The 20,346-nt window shown below is 43.1% G+C and overlaps 13 non-coding genes across 13 annotated transcripts; all 13 read right to left on the reverse strand.

The window, feature by feature from the left end:
- Nucleotides 1–1,002: 1,002 nt before the first annotated feature.
- Nucleotides 1,003–1,075, reverse strand: trnaf-gaa (transfer RNA phenylalanine (anticodon GAA)). Its single transcript has one exon. It is a non-coding gene; the product is annotated as a tRNA-Phe (tRNA).
- A 1,030-nt stretch (nt 1,076–2,105) lies between these two features.
- Nucleotides 2,106–2,178, reverse strand: trnaf-gaa (transfer RNA phenylalanine (anticodon GAA)). Its single transcript has one exon. It is a non-coding gene; the product is annotated as a tRNA-Phe (tRNA).
- A 601-nt stretch (nt 2,179–2,779) lies between these two features.
- trnaf-gaa (transfer RNA phenylalanine (anticodon GAA)) lies at nt 2,780–2,852 on the reverse strand. The gene has a single exon. It is a non-coding gene; the product is annotated as a tRNA-Phe (tRNA).
- A 1,035-nt stretch (nt 2,853–3,887) lies between these two features.
- trnaf-gaa (transfer RNA phenylalanine (anticodon GAA)) lies at nt 3,888–3,960 on the reverse strand. The gene has a single exon. It is a non-coding gene; the product is annotated as a tRNA-Phe (tRNA).
- Nucleotides 3,961–4,990: 1,030 nt separating this feature from the next.
- On the reverse strand, nt 4,991–5,063 carry trnaf-gaa (transfer RNA phenylalanine (anticodon GAA)). The gene has a single exon. It is a non-coding gene; the product is annotated as a tRNA-Phe (tRNA).
- A 2,133-nt stretch (nt 5,064–7,196) lies between these two features.
- trnaf-gaa (transfer RNA phenylalanine (anticodon GAA)) lies at nt 7,197–7,269 on the reverse strand. The gene has a single exon. It is a non-coding gene; the product is annotated as a tRNA-Phe (tRNA).
- Nucleotides 7,270–7,870: 601 nt separating this feature from the next.
- Nucleotides 7,871–7,943, reverse strand: trnaf-gaa (transfer RNA phenylalanine (anticodon GAA)). Its single transcript has one exon. It is a non-coding gene; the product is annotated as a tRNA-Phe (tRNA).
- Nucleotides 7,944–8,978: 1,035 nt separating this feature from the next.
- trnaf-gaa (transfer RNA phenylalanine (anticodon GAA)) lies at nt 8,979–9,051 on the reverse strand. Its single transcript has one exon. It is a non-coding gene; the product is annotated as a tRNA-Phe (tRNA).
- A 2,601-nt stretch (nt 9,052–11,652) lies between these two features.
- Nucleotides 11,653–11,725, reverse strand: trnaf-gaa (transfer RNA phenylalanine (anticodon GAA)). Its single transcript has one exon. It is a non-coding gene; the product is annotated as a tRNA-Phe (tRNA).
- A 2,486-nt stretch (nt 11,726–14,211) lies between these two features.
- On the reverse strand, nt 14,212–14,283 carry trnaf-aaa (transfer RNA phenylalanine (anticodon AAA)). Its single transcript has one exon. It is a non-coding gene; the product is annotated as a tRNA-Phe (tRNA).
- Nucleotides 14,284–18,046: 3,763 nt separating this feature from the next.
- trnaf-gaa (transfer RNA phenylalanine (anticodon GAA)) lies at nt 18,047–18,119 on the reverse strand. The gene has a single exon. It is a non-coding gene; the product is annotated as a tRNA-Phe (tRNA).
- Nucleotides 18,120–19,125: 1,006 nt separating this feature from the next.
- Nucleotides 19,126–19,198, reverse strand: trnaf-gaa (transfer RNA phenylalanine (anticodon GAA)). Its single transcript has one exon. It is a non-coding gene; the product is annotated as a tRNA-Phe (tRNA).
- Nucleotides 19,199–20,228: 1,030 nt separating this feature from the next.
- Nucleotides 20,229–20,301, reverse strand: trnaf-gaa (transfer RNA phenylalanine (anticodon GAA)). Its single transcript has one exon. It is a non-coding gene; the product is annotated as a tRNA-Phe (tRNA).
- Nucleotides 20,302–20,346: the final 45 nt, after the last annotated feature.

Raw genomic sequence — 20,346 nt, forward strand, 5'->3', positions numbered from 1 at the left:
CTTGACAATTCACATGCATATGATTCATAATTTTGACACTCAAAATGTACATAATTGCTAGTATGGGGATCGAACCAAAAACCTTGGCATTATTAGCACCACACTCTAACTAACTGAGCTAACCGTCCACTAGTTATAGGGTGCAATTGTTGATATGCACCGAGCCTCTGCAAGTGCTGGCGCCTAAACTAACAAATCAACCAACAGCATAGCCTGACAAGACTGGACCCTCTTGGTTGCTTCTTGAGGAAATTCCAAACGGCTGGGGAATTAGCTCAAATTCTTTGCATCCCTGAGGTAGTTGGATCGATGCCTGCATTCTCCAAAAGCACATTATTTTATGGATCCAAGAAAACTCCAGTTCACACTTCATGCAGCCTTGTCTTACGACAACCTACTGTCATGTAAACAATGACATGAAACTGTCATGTAAAAATGACAAGCAACTCTCATGTAACACTGATGTCACAATGTCAGATGACAAAGCAAGACATTACTTACTTTCAGAGAGCAGCGTATCACAAACTCTAACCAACTGAGCTAACCGTCCGCTGGCTACAGAGCACAATTGTTGAGATGAGCCTCTGCAAGTGCTGGAGCGCAAACTAACAAGTCCACCAACAGCATAGTCTGACAAGACTGGACACTCTTGGTTGCTCCTTGTGGAAATTTCAAACAGCTGGGAAATTTGATCAATTGGTATTGTTTTTGCTTAGCATGCTATAGGTAGTGGGATCGATTCCCGCATTCCCCCAAAACAATTTTTTTGGTGGGTCCAAGAAAGCTCCAGTTCACACTTCATGCAGCCTTGTCTTACGACAACCTACTGTCATGTAACAATGACAAGCAACTTTCCTGTAACACTGATGTCAAAATGTCAGATATAAAAGCAAGAGATTACTTTCTTTCAGAAGAGCAGAGTAGCACACACCATTGAGGCCCACAAACAAAGCTGTGGATAGTTTCCTTGAAGCCAGAGCATAAAGAAAGAACACATACAGATGCCGAAACCAGGGATCGAACCAGGGACCTTTAGATCTTCAGTCTAACGCTCTCCCAACTGAGCTATTTCGGCAATTCACTCATCTTGATTCTGTAGCACCCTTGACAATTCACATGCATGTGATTCATAATTTTGACACTCAAAATGTACATAATTGCCAATATGGGGATCGAACCCATAACCTTGGCATTATTTGCACCACTCTCTAACCAACTGAGCTAACCTTCCACTAGTTATTGGGTGCAATTGTTGATATGCACCGAACCTCTGCAAGTGCTGGCGCCTAAACTAACAAATCAACCAACAGCATAGACTGACAAGACTGGACCCTCTTGGTTGCTTCTTGAGGAAATTCCAAACGGCTGGGGAATTAGCTCAAATTCTTTGCATCCCTGAGGTAGTTGGATCGATGCCTGCATTCTCCAAAAGCACATTATTTTATGGATCCAAGAAAACTCCAGTTCACACTTCGTGCAGCCTTGTCTTACGACAACCTACTGTCATGTAAACAATGACATGAAACTGTCATGTAAAAATGACAAGCAACTCTCATGTAACACTGATGTCACAATGTCAGATGACAAAGCAAGACATTACTAACTTTCAGATAGCAGCGTATCACACACTCTAACCAACTGAGCTAACCGTCCGCTGGCTACAGAGCACAATTGTTGAGATGAGCCTCTGCAAGTGCTGGAGCGCAAACTAACAAGTCCACCAACAGCATAGCCTGACAAGACTGGACACTCTTGGTTGCTCCTTTTGGCAATTTCAAACAGCTGGGAAATTTGATCAATTGGTATTGTTTTTGCTTAGCATGCTATAGGTAGTGGGATCGATTCCCGCATTCCCCCAAAACAATTTTTTTTGTGGGTCCAAGAAAGCTCCAGTTCACACTTCATGCATCCTTGTCTTACGACAACCTACTGTCATGTAACAATGACAAGCAACTTTCCTGTAACACTGATGTCAAAATGTCAGATATAAAAGCAAGAGATTACTTTCTTTCAGAAGAGCAGAGTAGCACACACCATTGAGGCCCACAAACAAAGCTGTGGATAGTTTCCTTGAAGCCAGAGCATAAAGAAAGAACACATACAGATGCCGAAACCAGGGATCGAACCAGGGACCTTTAGATCTTCAGTCTAACGCTCTCCCAACTGAGCTATTTCGGCAATTTGCTCAACTTGATTCTGTAGCACCCTTGACAATTCACATGCATGTGATTCATAATTTTGACACTCAAAATGTACATAATTGCCAATATGGGGATCGAACCCATAACCTTAGCATTATTTGCACCACACTCTAACCAACTGAGCTAACCTTCCACTAGATATTGGGTGCAATTGTTGATATGCACCGAACCTCTGCAAGTGCTGGCGCCTAAACTAACAAATCAACCAACAGCATAGACTGACAAGACTGGACCCTCTTGGTTGCTTCTTGAGGAAATTCCAAACGGCTGGGGAATTAGCTCAAATTCTTTGCATCCCTGAGGTAGTTGGATCGATGCCTGCATTCTCCAAAAGCACATTATTTTATGGATCCAAGAAAACTCCAGTTCACACTTCATGCAGCCTTGTCTTACGACAACCTACTGTCATGTAACAATGACAAGCAACTTTCCTCTAACACTGATGTCAAAATGTCAGATGAAAAAGCAAGACATTACTTACTTTCAGAGGAGCAGCGTAGCACATACCATTGAGGCCCACAAACAAAGCTGTGGATAGTTTCCTTGAAGCCAAAGCATAAAGAAAGAACACATACAGATGCCGAAACCAGGGATCGAACCAGGGACCTTTAGATCTTCAGTCTAACGCTCTCCCAACTGAGCTATTTCGGCAATTCACTCAACTTAATTCTGTGGCACCCTTGACAATTCACATGCATGTGACTCATAATTTTGACACTCAAAATGTACATAATTGCCAGTATGGGGATCGAACCCATAACCTTGGCGTTATTTGTACCACTCTCTAACCAACTGAGCTAACCGTCCACTAGATATTGGGTGCAATTGTTGATATGCACCGAACCTCTGCAAGTGCTGGCGCCTAAACTAACAAATCAACCAACAGCATAGACTGACAAGACTGGACCCTCTTGGTTGCTTCTTGAGGAAATTCCAAACGGCTGGGGAATTAGCTCAAATTCTTTGCATCCCTGAGGTAGTTGGATCGATGCCTGCATTCTCCAAAAGCACATTATTTTATGGATCCAAGAAAACTCCAGTTCACACTTCATGCAGCCTTGTCTTACGACAACCTACTGTCATGTAAACAATGACATGAAACTGTCATGTAAAAATGACAAGCAACTCTCATGTAACACTGATGTCACAATGTCAGATGACAAAGCAAGACATTACTTACTTTCAGAGAGCAGCGTATCACACACTCTAACCAACTGAGCTAACCGGCTGCTGGTTACAGAGCACAATTGTTGAGATGCACCGTGCATCTGCAAGTGCTGGAGCGCAAACTAACAAGTCCACCAACAGCATAGCCTGACAAGACTGGACACTCTTGGTTGCTCCTTGTGGCAATTCCAAACAGCTGGGGAATTTGTTCAATTGGTATTGTGTTTGCTTAGCATGCTATAGGTAGTGGGATCGGTGCCCGCATTCCCCAAAAACACATTTTTTTGTGGATCCAAGAAAGCTCCAGTTCACACTTCATGCAGCCTTGTCCTACGACAACCTACTGTCATGTAACAATGACAAGCAACTTTCCTGTAACACTGATGTCAAAATGTCAGATGAAAAAGCAAGACATTACTTACTTTCAGAGGAGCAGCGTAGCACACACCATTGAGGCCCACAAACAAAGCTGTGGATAGTTTCCTTGAAGCCAGAGCATAAAGAAAGAACACATACAGATGCCGAAACCAGGGATCGAACCAGGGACCTTTAGATCTTCAGTCTAACGCTCTCCCAACTGAACTATTTCGGCAATTCACTCAACTTAATTCTGTGGCACCCTTGACAATTCACATGCATATGATTCATAATTTTGACACTCAAAATGTACATAATTGCTAGTATGGGGATCGAACCAAAAACCTTGGCATTATTAGCACCACACTCTAACTAACTGAGCTAACCGTCCACTAGTTATAGGGTGCAATTGTTGATATGCACCGAGCCTCTGCAAGTGCTGGCGCCTAAACTAACAAATCAACCAACAGCATAGCCTGACAAGACTGGACCCTCTTGGTTGCTTCTTGAGGAAATTCCAAACGGCTGGGGAATTAGCTCAAATTCTTTGCATCCCTGAGGTAGTTGGATCGATGCCTGCATTCTCCAAAAGCACATTATTTTATGGATCCAAGAAAACTCCAGTTCACACTTCATGCAGCCTTGTCTTACGACAACCTACTGTCATGTAAACAATGACATGAAACTGTCATGTAAAAATGACAAGCAACTCTCATGTAACACTGATGTCACAATGTCAGATGACAAAGCAAGACATTACTTACTTTCAGAGAGCAGCGTATCACAAACTCTAACCAACTGAGCTAACCGTCCGCTGGCTACAGAGCACAATTGTTGAGATGAGCCTCTGCAAGTGCTGGAGCGCAAACTAACAAGTCCACCAACAGCATAGTCTGACAAGACTGGACACTCTTGGTTGCTCCTTGTGGAAATTTCAAACAGCTGGGAAATTTGATCAATTGGTATTGTTTTTGCTTAGCATGCTATAGGTAGTGGGATCGATTCCCGCATTCCCCCAAAACAATTTTTTTGGTGGGTCCAAGAAAGCTCCAGTTCACACTTCATGCAGCCTTGTCTTACGACAACCTACTGTCATGTAACAATGACAAGCAACTTTCCTGTAACACCGATGTCAAAATGTCAGATATAAAAGCAAGACATTACTTTCTTTCAGAAGAGCAGCGTAGCACACACCATTGAGGCCCACAGACAAAGCTGTGGATAGTTTCCTTGAAGCCAGAGCATAAAGAAAGAACACATACAGATGCCGAAACCAGGGATCGAACCAGGGACCTTTAGATCTTCAGTCTAACGCTCTCCCAACTGAACTATTTCGGCAATTCACTCAACTTAATTCTGTGGCACCCTTGACAATTCACATGCATGTGATTCATAATTTTGACACTCAAAATGTACATAATTGCTCGTATGGGGATCGAACCAAAAACCTTGGCATTATTAGCACCACACTCTAACTAACTGAGCTAACCTTCCACTAGTTATAGGGTGCAATTGTTGATATGCACCGAGCCTCTGCAAGTGCTGGCGTCTAAACTAACAAATCAACCAACAGCATAGCCTGACAAGACTGGACCCTCTTGGTTGCTTCTTGAGGAAATTCCAAACGGCTGGGGAATTAGCTCAAATTCTTTGCATCCCTGAGGTAGTTGGATCGATGCCTGCATTCTCCAAAAGCACATTATTTTATGGATCCAAGAAAACTCCAGTTCACACTTCATGCAGCCTTGTCTTACGACAACCTACTGTCATGTAAACAATGACATGAAACTGTCATGTAAAAATGACAAGCAACTCTCATGTACCACTGATGTCACAATGTCAGATGACAAAGCAAGACATTACTTACTTTCAGAGAGCAGCGTATCACACACTCTAACCAACTGAGCTAACCGTCCGCTGGCTACAGAGCACAATTGTTGAGATGAGCCTCTGCAAGTGCTGGAGCGCAAACTAACAAGTCCACCAACAGCATAGCCTGACAAGACTGGACACTCTTGGTTGCTCCTTTTGGCAATTTCAAACAGCTGGGAAATTTGATCAATTGGTATTGTTTTTGCTTAGCATGCTATAGGTAGTGGGATCGATTCCCGCATTCCCCCAAAACAATTTTTTTTGTGGGTCCAAGAAAGCTCCAGTTCACACTTCATGCAGCCTTGTCTTACGACAACATACTGTCATGTAACAATGACAAGCAACTTTCCTGTAACACTGATGTCAAAATGTCAGATATAAAAGCAAGACATTACTTTCTTTCAGAAGAGCAGAGTAGCACACACCATTGAGGCCCACAAACAAAGCTGTGGATAGTTTCCTTGAAGCCAGAGCATAAAGAAAGAACACATACAGATGCTGAAACCAGGGATCGAACCAGGGACCTTTAGATCTTCAGTCTAACGCTCTCCCAACTGAACTATTTCGGCAATTCACTCAACTTAATTCTGTGGCACCCTTGACAATTCACATGCATGTGATTCATAATTTTGACACTCAAAATGTACATAATTGCTAGTATGGGGATCGAACCAAAAACCTTGGCATTATTAGCACCACACTCTAACTAACTGAGCTAACCGTCCACTAGTTATAGGGTGCAATTGTTGATATGCACCGAGCCTCTGCAAGTGCTGGCGCCTAAACTAACAAATCAACCAACAGCATAGCCTGACAAGACTGGACCCTCTTGGTTGCTTCTTGCGGAAATTCCAAACGGCTGGGGAATAAGCTCAAATGCTTTGCATGCCTGAGGTAGTGGGATCGATGCCTGCATTCTCCAAAAGCACATTGTTTTATGGATCCAAGAAAACTCCAGTTCACACTTCATGCAGCCTTGTCTTACGACAACCTACTGTCATGTAAACAATGACAAGAAACTGTCATGTAACAATGACAAGCAACTCTCATGTAACACTGATGTCACAATGTCAGATGACAAAGCAAGACATTACTAACTTTCAGATAGCAGCGTATCACACACTCTAACCAACTGAGCTAACCGTCCGCTGGCTACAGAGCACAATTGTTGAGATGAGCCTCTGCAAGTGCTGGAGCGCAAACTAACAAGTCCACCAACAGCATAGCCTGACAAGACTGGACACTCTTGGTTGCTCCTTTTGGCAATTTCAAACAGCTGGGAAATTTGATCAATTGGTATTGTTTTTGCTTAGCATGCTATAGGTAGTGGGATCGATTCCCGCATTCCCCCAAAACAATTTTTTTTGTGGGTCCAAGAAAGCTCCAGTTCACACTTCATGCATCCTTGTCTTACGACAACCTACTGTCATGTAACAATGACAAGCAACTTTCCTGTAACACTGATGTCAAAATGTCAGATATAAAAGCAAGAGATTACTTTCTTTCAGAAGAGCAGAGTAGCACACACCATTGAGGCCCACAAACAAAGCTGTGGATAGTTTCCTTGAAGCCAGAGCATAAAGAAAGAACACATACAGATGCCGAAACCAGGGATCGAACCAGGGACCTTTAGATCTTCAGTCTAACGCTCTCCCAACTGAGCTATTTCGGCAATTTGCTCAACTTGATTCTGTAGCACCCTTGACAATTCACATGCATGTGATTCATAATTTTGACACTCAAAATGTACATAATTGCCAATATGGGGATCGAACCCATAACCTTAGCATTATTTGCACCACACTCTAACCAACTGAGCTAACCTTCCACTAGATATTGGGTGCAATTGTTGATATGCACCGAACCTCTGCAAGTGCTGGCGCCTAAACTAACAAATCAACCAACAGCATAGACTGACAAGACTGGACCCTCTTGGTTGCTTCTTGAGGAAATTCCAAACGGCTGGGGAATTAGCTCAAATTCTTTGCATCCCTGAGGTAGTTGGATCGATGCCTGCATTCTCCAAAAGCACATTATTTTATGGATCCAAGAAAACTCCAGTTCACACTTCATGCAGCCTTGTCTTACGACAACCTACTGTCATGTAACAATGACAAGCAACTTTCCTCTAACACTGATGTCAAAATGTCAGATGAAAAAGCAAGACATTACTTACTTTCAGAGGAGCAGCGTAGCACATACCATTGAGGCCCACAAACAAAGCTGTGGATAGTTTCCTTGAAGCCAAAGCATAAAGAAAGAACACATACAGATGCCGAAACCAGGGATCGAACCAGGGACCTTTAGATCTTCAGTCTAACGCTCTCCCAACTGAGCTATTTCGGCAATTCACTCAACTTAATTCTGTGGCACCCTTGACAATTCACATGCATGTGACTCATAATTTTGACACTCAAAATGTACATAATTGCCAGTATGGGGATCGAACCCATAACCTTGGCGTTATTTGTACCACTCTCTAACCAACTGAGCTAACCGTCCACTAGATATTGGGTGCAATTGTTGATATGCACCGAACCTCTGCAAGTGCTGGCGCCTAAACTAACAAATCAACCAACAGCATAGACTGACAAGACTGGACCCTCTTGGTTGCTTCTTGAGGAAATTCCAAACGGCTGGGGAATTAGCTCAAATTCTTTGCATCCCTGAGGTAGTTGGATCGATGCCTGCATTCTCCAAAAGCACATTATTTTATGGATCCAAGAAAACTCCAGTTCACACTTCATGCAGCCTTGTCTTACGACAACCTACTGTCATGTAAACAATGACATGAAACTGTCATGTAAAAATGACAAGCAACTCTCATGTAACACTGATGTCACAATGTCAGATGACAAAGCAAGACATTACTTACTTTCAGAGAGCAGCGTATCACACACTCTAACCAACTGAGCTAACCGGCTGCTGGTTACAGAGCACAATTGTTGAGATGCACCGTGCATCTGCAAGTGCTGGAGCGCAAACTAACAAGTCCACCAACAGCATAGCCTGACAAGACTGGACACTCTTGGTTGCTCCTTGTGGCAATTCCAAACAGCTGGGGAATTTGTTCAATTGGTATTGTGTTTGCTTAGCATGCTATAGGTAGTGGGATCGGTGCCCGCATTCCCCAAAAACACATTTTTTTGTGGATCCAAGAAAGCTCCAGTTCACACTTCATGCAGCCTTGTCCTACGACAACCTACTGTCATGTAACAATGACAAGCAACTTTCCTGTAACACTGATGTCAAAATGTCAGATGAAAAAGCAAGACATTACTTACTTTCAGAGGAGCAGCGTAGCACACACCATTGAGGCCCACAAACAAAGCTGTGGATAGTTTCCTTGAAGCCAGAGCATAAAGAAAGAACACATACAGATGCCGAAACCAGGGATCGAACCAGGGACCTTTAGATCTTCAGTCTAACGCTCTCCCAACTGAACTATTTCGGCAATTCACTCAACTTAATTCTGTGGCACCCTTGACAATTCACATGCATATGATTCATAATTTTGACACTCAAAATGTACATAATTGCTAGTATGGGGATCGAACCAAAAACCTTGGCATTATTAGCACCACACTCTAACTAACTGAGCTAACCGTCCACTAGTTATAGGGTGCAATTGTTGATATGCACCGAGCCTCTGCAAGTGCTGGCGCCTAAACTAACAAATCAACCAACAGCATAGCCTGACAAGACTGGACCCTCTTGGTTGCTTCTTGAGGAAATTCCAAACGGCTGGGGAATTAGCTCAAATTCTTTGCATCCCTGAGGTAGTTGGATCGATGCCTGCATTCTCCAAAAGCACATTATTTTATGGATCCAAGAAAACTCCAGTTCACACTTCATGCAGCCTTGTCTTACGACAACCTACTGTCATGTAAACAATGACATGAAACTGTCATGTAAAAATGACAAGCAACTCTCATGTAACACTGATGTCACAATGTCAGATGACAAAGCAAGACATTACTTACTTTCAGAGAGCAGCGTATCACACACTCTAACCAACTGAGCTAACCGTCCGCTGGCTACAGAGCACAATTGTTGAGATGAGCCTCTGCAAGTGCTGGAGCGCAAACTAACAAGTCCACCAACAGCATAGCCTGACAAGACTGGACACTCTTGGTTGCTCCTTTTGGCAATTTCAAACAGCTGGGAAATTTGATCAATTGGTATTGTTTTTGCTTAGCATGCTATAGGTAGTGGGATCGATTCCCGCATTCCCCCAAAACAATTTTTTTTGTGGGTCCAAGAAAGCTCCAGTTCACACTTCATGCAGCCTTGTCTTACGACAACATACTGTCATGTAACAATGACAAGCAACTTTCCTGTAACACTGATGTCAAAATATCAGATATAAAAGCAAGACATTACTTTCTTTCAGAAGAGCAGAGTAGCACACACCATTGAGGCCCACAAACAAAGCTGTGGATAGTTTCCTTGAAGCCAGAGCATAAAGAAAGAACACATACAGATGCTGAAACCAGGGATCGAACCAGGGACCTTTAGATCTTCAGTCTAACGCTCTCCCAACTGAACTATTTCGGCAATTCACTCAACTTAATTCTGTGGCACCCTTGACAATTCACATGCATGTGATTCATAATTTTGACACTCAAAATGTACATAATTGCTAGTATGGGGATCGAACCAAAAACCTTGGCATTATTAGCACCACACTCTAACTAACTGAGCTAACCGTCCACTAGTTATAGGGTGCAATTGTTGATATGCACCGAGCCTCTGCAAGTGCTGGCGCCTAAACTAACAAATCAACCAACAGCATAGCCTGACAAGACTGGACCCTCTTGGTTGCTTCTTGCGGAAATTCCAAACGGCTGGGGAATAAGCTCAAATGCTTTGCATGCCTGAGGTAGTGGGATCGATGCCTGCATTCTCCAAAAGCACATTGTTTTATGGATCCAAGAAAACTCCAGTTCACACTTCATGCAGCCTTGTCTTACGACAACCTACTGTCATGTAAACAATGACAAGAAACTGTCATGTAACAATGACAAGCAACTCTCATGTAACACTGATGTCACAATGTCAGATGACAAAGCAAGACATTACTTACTTTCAGAGGGCAGCGTATCACACACTCTAACCAACTGAGCTACCCGGCCGCTGGCTACAGAGTACAATTGTTGAGATGCACCGAGCCTCTGCAAGTGCTGGAGCGCAAACTAACAAGTCCACCAACAGCATAGCCTGACAAGACTGAACACTCTTGGTTGCTCCTTGTGGCAATTCCAAACAGCTGGGGAATTTGTTCAATTGGTATTGTGTTTGCTTAGCATGCTATAGGTAGTGGGATCGATGCCCGCATTCCCCCAAAACACATTTTTTTGTGGATCCAAGAAAGCTCCAGTTCACACTTCATGCAGCCTTGTCTTACGACAACCTACTGTCATGTAACAATGACAAGCAACTTTCCTCTAACACTGATGTCAAAATGTCAGATGAAAAAGCAAGACATTACTTACTTTCAGAGGAGCAGCGTAGCACACACCATTGAGGCCCACAAACAAAGCTGTGGATAGTTTCCTTGAAGCAAGAGCATAAAGACAGAACACATACAGATGCCGAAACCAGGGATCGAACCAGGGACCTTCAGATCTTCAGTCTAACGCTCTCCCAATTGAGCTATTTCAGAAATTCACTCAAATTAATTCTGTGGCACTCTTGACAATTCACATGCATGTGACTCATAATTTTGACACTCAAAATGTACATAATTACATAAGCTCAAATTCTTTGCATGCCTGAGGTAGTGGGATCGATGCCTGCATTCTCCAAAAGCACATTATTTTATGGATCCAAGAAAGCTCCAGTTCACACTTCATGCAGCCTTGTCTTACGACAACCTAATGTCATGTAACAATGACAAGCAACTTTCCTGTAACACTGATGTCAAAATGTCAGATGAAAAAACAAGACATTACTTACATTCAGAGGAGCAGCGTAGCACACACCATTGAGGCCCACAAACAAAGCTGTGGATAGTTTCCTTGAAGCCAGAGCATAAAGAAAGAACACATACAGATGCCGAAACCAGGGATCGAACCAGGGACCTTTAGATCTTCAGTCTAACGCTCTCCCAACTGAGCTATTTCGGCAATTCTCCAAAAGCACATTGTTTTATGGATCCAAGAAAACTCCAGTTCACACTTCATGCAGCCTTGTCTTAGGACACACTGAGCTATTTCGGTAATTCACTCAACTTAATTCTGTGGCACCCTTGACAATTCACATGCATGTGATTCATAATTTTGACACTCAAAATGTACATAATTGCCAGTATGGGGATCGAACAGATAACCTTGGAGTTATTAGCACCACACTCTAACCAACTGAGCTAACCATTCAACTAGCTAATGGGCGCAATTGTTGAGAAGCACCGAGACTCTGCAAGTGCTGGCGCCTAAACTAACAAATCAACCAACAGCATAGCCTGAAAAGACTGGACCCTCTTGGTTGCTCCTTGCGGAAATTCCAAACGGCTGGGGAATTAGCTCAAATTCTTTGCATGCCTGAGGTAGTGGGATCGATGCCTGCATTCTCCAAAAGCACATTGTTTTATGGATCCAAGAAAACTCCAGTTCACACTTCATGCAGCCTTGTCTTAGGACAACCTACTGTCATGTAAACAATGACAAGAAACTGTCATGTAACAATGACAAGCAACTCTCATGTAACACTGATGTCACAATGTCAGATGACAAAGCAAGACATTACTTACTTTCAGAGAGCAGCGTATCACACACTCTAACCAACTGAGCTAACCGGCCGCTGGCTACAGAGCACAATTGTTGAGATGCACCGAGCCTCTGCAAGTGCTGGAGCGCAAACTAACAAGTCCACCAACAGCATAGCCTGACAAGACTGGACTCTCTTGGTTGCTCCTTGTGGCAATTCCAAACAGCTGGGGAATTTGTTCAATTGGTATTGTGTTTGCTTAGCATGCTATAGGTAGTGGGATCGGTGCCCGCATTCCCCAAAAACACATTTTTTTGTGATTCCAAGAAAGCTCCAGTTCACACTTCATGCAGCCTTGTCTTACAACAACCTACTGTCATGTAACAATGACAAGCAACTTTCCTATAACACTGATGTCAAAATGTCAGATGAAAAAGCAAGTCATTACTTACTTTCAGAGGAGCAGCGTAGCACACACCATTGAGGCCCACAAACAAAGCTGTGGATAGTATCCTTGAAGCCAGAGCGTAAAGAAAGAACACATACAAATGCCGAAACCCGGGATCGAACCAGTGACCTTAAGATCTTCAGTCTAACGCTCTCCCAACTGAGCTATTTCGGCAATTCACTCAACTTAATTCTGTGGCACCCTTGACAATTCACATGCATGTGATTCATAATTTTGACACTCAAAATGTACATATTGCCAGTATGGGGATCGAACAGATAACCTTGGAGTTATTAGCACCACACTCTAACCAACTGAGCTAACCATTCAACTATCTATTGGGCGCAATTGTTGAGATCCACCGAGACTCTGCAAGTGCTGGCGCCTAAACTAACAAATCAACCAACAGCATAGCCTGACAAGACTGGACCCTCTTGGTTGCTTCTTGCGGAAATTCCAAACGGCTGGGGAATTAGCTCAAATTCTTTGCATGCCTGAGGTAGTGGGATCGATGCCTGCATTCTCCAAAAGCACATTATTTTATGGATCCAAGAAAGCTCCAGTTCACACTTCATGCAGCCTTGTCTTACGACAACCTACTGTCATGTAACAATGACAAGCAACTTTCCTGTAACACTGATGTCAAAACGTCAGATGAAAAAACAAGACATTACTTACATTCAGAGGAGCAGCGTAGCACACACCATTGAGGCCCACAAACAAAGCTGTGGATAGTTTCCTTGAAGCCAGAGCATAAAGAAAGAACACATACAGATGCCGAAACCAGGGATCAAACCAGGGACCTTTAGATCTTCAGTCTAACGCTCTCCCAACTGAGCTATTTCGGCAATTCACTCAACTTAATTCTGTGGCACCCTTGACAATTCACATGCATGTGATTCATAATTTTGACACTCAAAATGTACATAATTGCCAGTATGGGGATCGAACAGATAACCTTGGAGTTATTAGCACCACACTCTAACCAACTGAGCTAACCATTCAACTACCTATTGGGCGCAATTGTTGAGATGCACCGAGCCTCTGCAAGTGCTGGCGCCTAAACTAACAAATCAACCAACAGCATAGCCTGACAAGACTGGACACTCTTGGTTGCTCCTTGTGGCAATTTCAAACAGCTGGGAAATTTGATCAATTGGTATTGTTTTTGCTTAGCATGCTATAGGTAGTGGGATCGATTTCCGCATTCCCCCAAAACAATTTTTTTTGTGGGTCCAAGAAAGCTCCAGTTCACACTTCATGCAGCCTTGTCTTACGACAACCTACTGTCATGTAACAATGACAAGCAACTTTCCTGTAACACTGATGTCAAAATGTCAGATGAAAAAGCAAGACATTACTTTCAGAGGAGCAGCGTAGCACACACCATTGAGGCCCACAAACAAAGCTGTGGATAGTTTCCTTGAAGCCAAAGCATAAAGAAAGAACACATACAGATGCCGAAACCAGGGATCGAACCAGGGACCTTTAGATCTTTAGTCTAACGCTCTCCCACTGAGCTATTTCGGCAATTCACTCAACTTAATTCTGTGGCACCCTTGACGATTCACATGCATGTGACTCATAATTCTGACACTCAAAATGTACATAATTGCCAGTATGGGGATCGAACCCATAACCTTGGCATTGTTTGCACCACACTCTAACCAACTGAGCTAACCTTCCAATAGATATTGGGTGCAATTGTTGATATGCACCGAACCTCTGCAAGCGCTGGCGCCTAAACTAACAAATCAACCAACAGCATAGACTGACAAGACTGGACCCTCTTGGTTGCTTCTTGAGGAAATTCTAAACGGCTGGGGAATTAGCTCAAATTCTTTGCATCCCTGAGGTAGTTGGATCGATGCCTGCATTCTCCAAAAGCACATTATTTTATGGATCCAAGAAAACTCCAGTTCACACTTCATGCAGCCTTGTCTTACGACAACCTACTGTCATGTAAACAATGACATGAAACTGTCATGTAAAAATGACAAGCAACTCTCATGTAACACTGATGTCACAATGTCAGATGACAAAGGAAGACATTACTTACTTTCAGAGAGCAGCGTATCACACACTCTAACCAACTGAGCTAACCGTCCGCTGGCTACAGAGCACAATTGTTGAGATGAGCCTCTGCAAGTGCTGGAGCGCAAACTAACAAGTCCACCAACAGCATAGCCTGACAAGACTGGACACTCTTGGTTGCTCCTTGTGGCAATTTCAAACAGCTGGGAAATTTGATCAATTGGTATTGTTTTTGCTTAGCATGCTATAGGTAGTGGGATCGATTCCCGCATTCCCCCAAAACAATTTTTTTTGTGGGTCCAAGAAAGCTCCAGTTCACACTTCATGCAGCCTTGTCTTACGACAACCTACTGTCATGTAACAATGACAAGCAACTTTCCTGTAACACTGATGTCAAAATGTCAGATATAAAAGCAAGACGTTACTTTCTTTCAGAAGAGCAGCGTAGCACACACCATTGAGGCCCACAAACAAAGCTGTGGATAGTTTCCTTGAAGCCAGAGCATAAAGAAATAACACATACAGATGCCGAAACCAGGGATCGAACCAGGGACCTTTGGATCTTCAGTCTAACACTCTCCCAACTGAGCTATTTTGGCAATTCACTCAACTTAATTCTGTGGCACCCTTGACAATTCACATGCATGTGACTCATAATTTTGACACTCAAAATGTACATAATTTCCAGTATGGGGATCGAACCCATAACCTTAGAATAATTTGCACCACACTCTAACCAACTGAGCTAACCTTCCACTAGATATTGGGTGCAATTGTTGATATGCACCGAACCTCTGCAAGTGCTGGCGCCTAAACTAACAAATCAACCAACAGCATAGACTGACAAGACTGGACCCTCTTGGTTGCTTCTTGAGGAAATTCCAAACGGCTGGGGAATTAGCTCAAATTCTTTGCATCCCTGAGGTAGTTGGATCGATGCCTGCATTCTCCAAAAGCACATTATTTTATGGATCCAAGAAAACTCCAGCTCACACTTCATGCAGCCTTGTCTTACGACAACCTACTGTCATGTAAACAATGACATGAAACTGTCATGTAAAAATGACAAGCAACTCTCATGTAACACTGATGTCACATGACAAAGGAAGACATTACTAACTTTCAGAGAGCAGCGTATCACACACTCTAACCAACTGAGCTAACCGTCCGCTGGCTATAGAGCACAATTGTTGAGATGAGCCTCTGCAAGTGCTGGAGCGCAAACTAACAAGTCCACCAACAGCATAGCCTGACAAGACTGGACACTCTTGGTTGCTCCTTGTGGCAATTTCAAACAGCTGGGAAATTTGATCAGTTGGTATTGTTTTTGCTTAGCATGCTATAGGTAGTGGGATCGATTCCCGCATTCCCCCAAAACAATTTTTTTTGTGGGTCCAAGAAAGCTCCAGTTCACACTTCATGCAGCCTTGTCTTACGACAACCTACTGTCATGTAACAATGACAAGCAACTTTCCTGTAACACTGATGTCAAAATGTCAGATATAAAAGCAAGACATTACTTTCTTTCAGAAGAGCAGCGTAGCACACACCATTGAGGCCCACAGACAAAGCTGTGGATAGTTTCCTTGAAGCCAGAGCATAAAGAAAGAACACATACAGATGCCGAAACCAGGGATCGAACCAGGGACCTTTAGATCTTCAGTCTAACGCTCTCCCAACTGAGCTATTTCGGTAATTCACTCAACTTGATTCTGTAGCACCCTTGACAATTCACATGCATGTGATTCATAATTTTGACCTTGGCATTATTTGCACCACACTCTAACCAACTGAGCTAACCAAGTGCTGGCGCCTAAACTAACAAATCAACCAACAGCATAGACTGACAAGACTGGACCCTCTTGGTTGCTTCTTGAGGAAATTCTAAACGGCTGGGGAATTAGCTCAAATTCTTTGCATCCCTGAGGTAGTTGGATCGATGCCTGCATTCTCCAAAAGCACATTATTTTATGGATCCAAGAAAACTCCAGTTCACACTTCATGCAGCCTTGTCTTACGACAACCTACTGTCATGTAAACAATGACATGAAACTGTCATGTAAAAATGACAAGCAACTCTCATGTAACACTGATGTCACAATGTCAGATGACAAAGCAAGACATTACTTACTTTCAGAGAGCAGCGTATCACACACTCTAACCAACTGAGCTAACCGTCCGCTGGCTACAGAGCACAATTGTTGAGATGAGCCTCTGCAAGTGCTGGAGCGCAAACTAACAAGTCCACCAACAGCATAGCCTGACAAGACTGGACACTCTTGGTTGCTCCTTGTGGCAATTTCAAACAGCTGGGAAATTTGATCAATTGGTATTGTTTTTGCTTAGCATGCTATAGGTAGTGGGATCGATTCCCGCATTCCCCCAAAACAATTTTTTTTGTGGGTCCAAGAAAGCTCCAGTTCACACTTCATGCAGCCTTGTCTTACGACAACCTACTGTCATGTAACAATGACAAGCAACTTTCCTGTAACACTGATGTCAAAATGTCAGATATAAAAGCAAGACGTTACTTTCTTTCAGAAGAGCAGCGTAGCACACACCATTGAGGCCCACAAACAAAGCTGTGGATAGTTTCCTTGAAGCCAGAGCATAAAAAAATAACACATACAGATGCCGAAACCAGGGATCGAACCAGGGACCTTAGGATCTTCAGTCTAACACTCTCCCAACTGAGCTATTTTGGCAATTCACTCAACTTAATTCTGTGGCACCCTTGACAATTCACATGCATGTGACTCATAATTTTGACACTCAAAATGTACATAATTTCCAGTATGGGGATCGAACCCATAACCTTAGAATAATTTGCACCACACTCTAACCAACTGAGCTAACCAAGTGCTGGCGCCTAAACTAACAAATCAACCAACAGCATAGACTGACAAGACTGGACCCTCTTGGTTGCTTCTTGAGGAAATTCCAAACGGTTGGGGAATTAGCTCAAATTCTTTTCATCCCTGAGGTAGTTGGATCGATGCCTGCATTCTCCAAAAGCACATTATTTTATGGATCCAAGAAAACTCCAGTTCACACGTCATGCAGCCTTGTCTTACGACAACCTACTGTCATGTAACAATGACAAGCAACTTTCCTGTAACACTGATGTCAAAATGTCAGATATAAAAGCAAGAGATTACTTTCTTTCAGAAGATCAGCGTAGCACACACCATTGAGGCCCACAAACAAAGCTGTGGATAGTTTCCTTGAAGCCAGAGCATAAAGAAAGAACACATACAGATGCCGAAACCAGGGATCGAACCAGGGACCTTTAGATCTTCAGTCTAACGCTCTCCCAACTGAGCTATTTCGGCAATTCACTCAACTTGATTCTGTAGCACCCTTGACAATTTACATGCATGTGATTGATAATTTTGACACTCAAAATGTACATAAACGCCAGTATGGGGATCGAACTCATAACCTTGGCATTATTTGCACCACACTCTAACCAACTGAGCTAACCTTCCACTAGTTATTGGGTGCAATTGTTGATATGCACTGAACCTCTGCAAGTGCTGGCGCCTAAACTAACAAATCAACCAACAGCATAGACTGACAAGACTGGACCCTCTTGGTTGCTTCTTGAGGAAATTCCAAACGGCTGGGGAATTAGCTCAAATTCTTTAGCATCCCTGAGGTAGTTGGATCGATGCCTGCATTCTCCAAAAGCACATTATTTTATGGATCCAAGAAAACTCCAGTTCACACTTCATGCAGCCTTGTCTTACGACAACCTACTGTCATGTAAAAATGACAAGCAACTCTCATGTAACACTGATGTCACAATGTCAGATGACAAAGCAATACATTACTAACTTTCAGAGAGCAGCGTATCACACACTCTAACCAACTGAGCTAACCGGCCGCTGGCTACAGAGCACAATTGTTGAGATGAGCCTCTGCAAGTGCTGGAGCGCAAACTAACAAGTCCACCAACAGCATAGCCTGACAAGACTGGACACTCTTGGTTGCTCCTTGTGGCAATTTCAAACAGCTGGGAAATTTGATCAATTGGTACTGTTTTTGCTTAGCATGCTATAGGTAGTGGGATCGATTCCCGCATTCCCCCAAAACAATTTTTTTTGTGGGTCCAAGAAAGCTCCAGTTCACACTTCATGCAGCCTTGTCTTACGACAACCTACTGTCATGTAACAATGACAAGCAACTTTCCTGTAACACTGATGTCAAAATGTCAGATATAAAAGCAAGAGATTACTTTCTTTCAGAAGATCAGCGTAGCACACACCATTGAGGCCCACAAACAAAGCTGTGGATAGTTTCCTTGAAGCCAAAGCATAAAGAAAGAACACATACAGATGCCGAAACCAGGGATCGAACCAGGGACCTTTAGATCTTCAGTCTAACGCTCTCCCAACTGAGCTATTTCAGCAATTCACTCAACTTAATTCTGTGGCACCCTTGACAATTTACATGCATGTGACTCATAAATTTGACACTCAAAATGTACGTAATTGCCAGTATGGGGATCGAACCCATAACCTTGGCATTATTTGCACCACACTCTAACCAACTGAGCTAACCTTCTACTAGATATTGGGTGCAATTGTTGATATGCACCGAACCTCTGCAAGTGCTGGCGCCTAAACTAACAAATCAACCAACAGCATAGACTGACAAGACTGGACCCTCTTGGTTGCTTCTTGAGGAAATTCCAAACGGCTGGGGAATTAGCTCAAATTCTTTGCATCCCTGAGGTAGTTGGATCGATGCCTGCATTCTCCAAAAGCACATTATTTTATGGATCCAAGAAAACTCCAGTTCACACTTCATGCAGCCTTGTCTTACGAAAACCTACTGTCATGTAAACAATGACATGAAACTGTCATGTAAAAATGACAAGCAACTCTCATGTAACACTGATGTCACAATGTCAGATGACAAAGCAAGACATTACTAACTTTCAGAGAGCAGCGTATCACACACTCTAACCAACTGAGCTAACCGGCCGCTGGCTACAGAGCACAATTGTTGAGATGAGCCTCTGCAAGTGCTGGAGCGCAAACTAACAAGTCCACCAACAGCATAGCCTGACAAGACTGGACACTCTTGGTTGCTCCTTGTGGCAATTTCAAACAGCTGGGAAATTTGATCAATTGGTACTGTTTTTGCTTAGCATGCTATAGGTAGTGGGATCGATTCCCGCATTCCCCCAAAACAATTTTTTTTGTGGGTCCAAGAAAGCTCCAGTTCACACTTCATGCAGCCTTGTCTTACGACAACCTACTGTCATGTAACAATGACAAGCAACTTTCCTGTAACACTGATGTCAAAATGTCAGATATAAAAGCAAGAGATTACTTTCTTTCAGAAGATCAGCGTAGCACACACCATTGAGGCCCACAAACAAAGCTGTGGATAGTTTCCTTGAAGCCAAAGCATAAAGAAAGAACACATACAGATGCCGAAACCAGGGATCGAACCAGGGACCTTTAGATCTTCAGTCTAACGCTCTCCCAACTGAGCTATTTCGGCAATTCACTCAACTTAATTCTGTGGCACCCTTGACAATTTACATGC

The sequence above is a fragment of the Oncorhynchus kisutch genome, unplaced genomic scaffold, assembly GCF_002021735.2.
Source record: "Oncorhynchus kisutch isolate 150728-3 unplaced genomic scaffold, Okis_V2 scaffold731, whole genome shotgun sequence".
Classification (NCBI taxonomy): domain Eukaryota; kingdom Metazoa; phylum Chordata; class Actinopteri; order Salmoniformes; family Salmonidae; genus Oncorhynchus; species Oncorhynchus kisutch.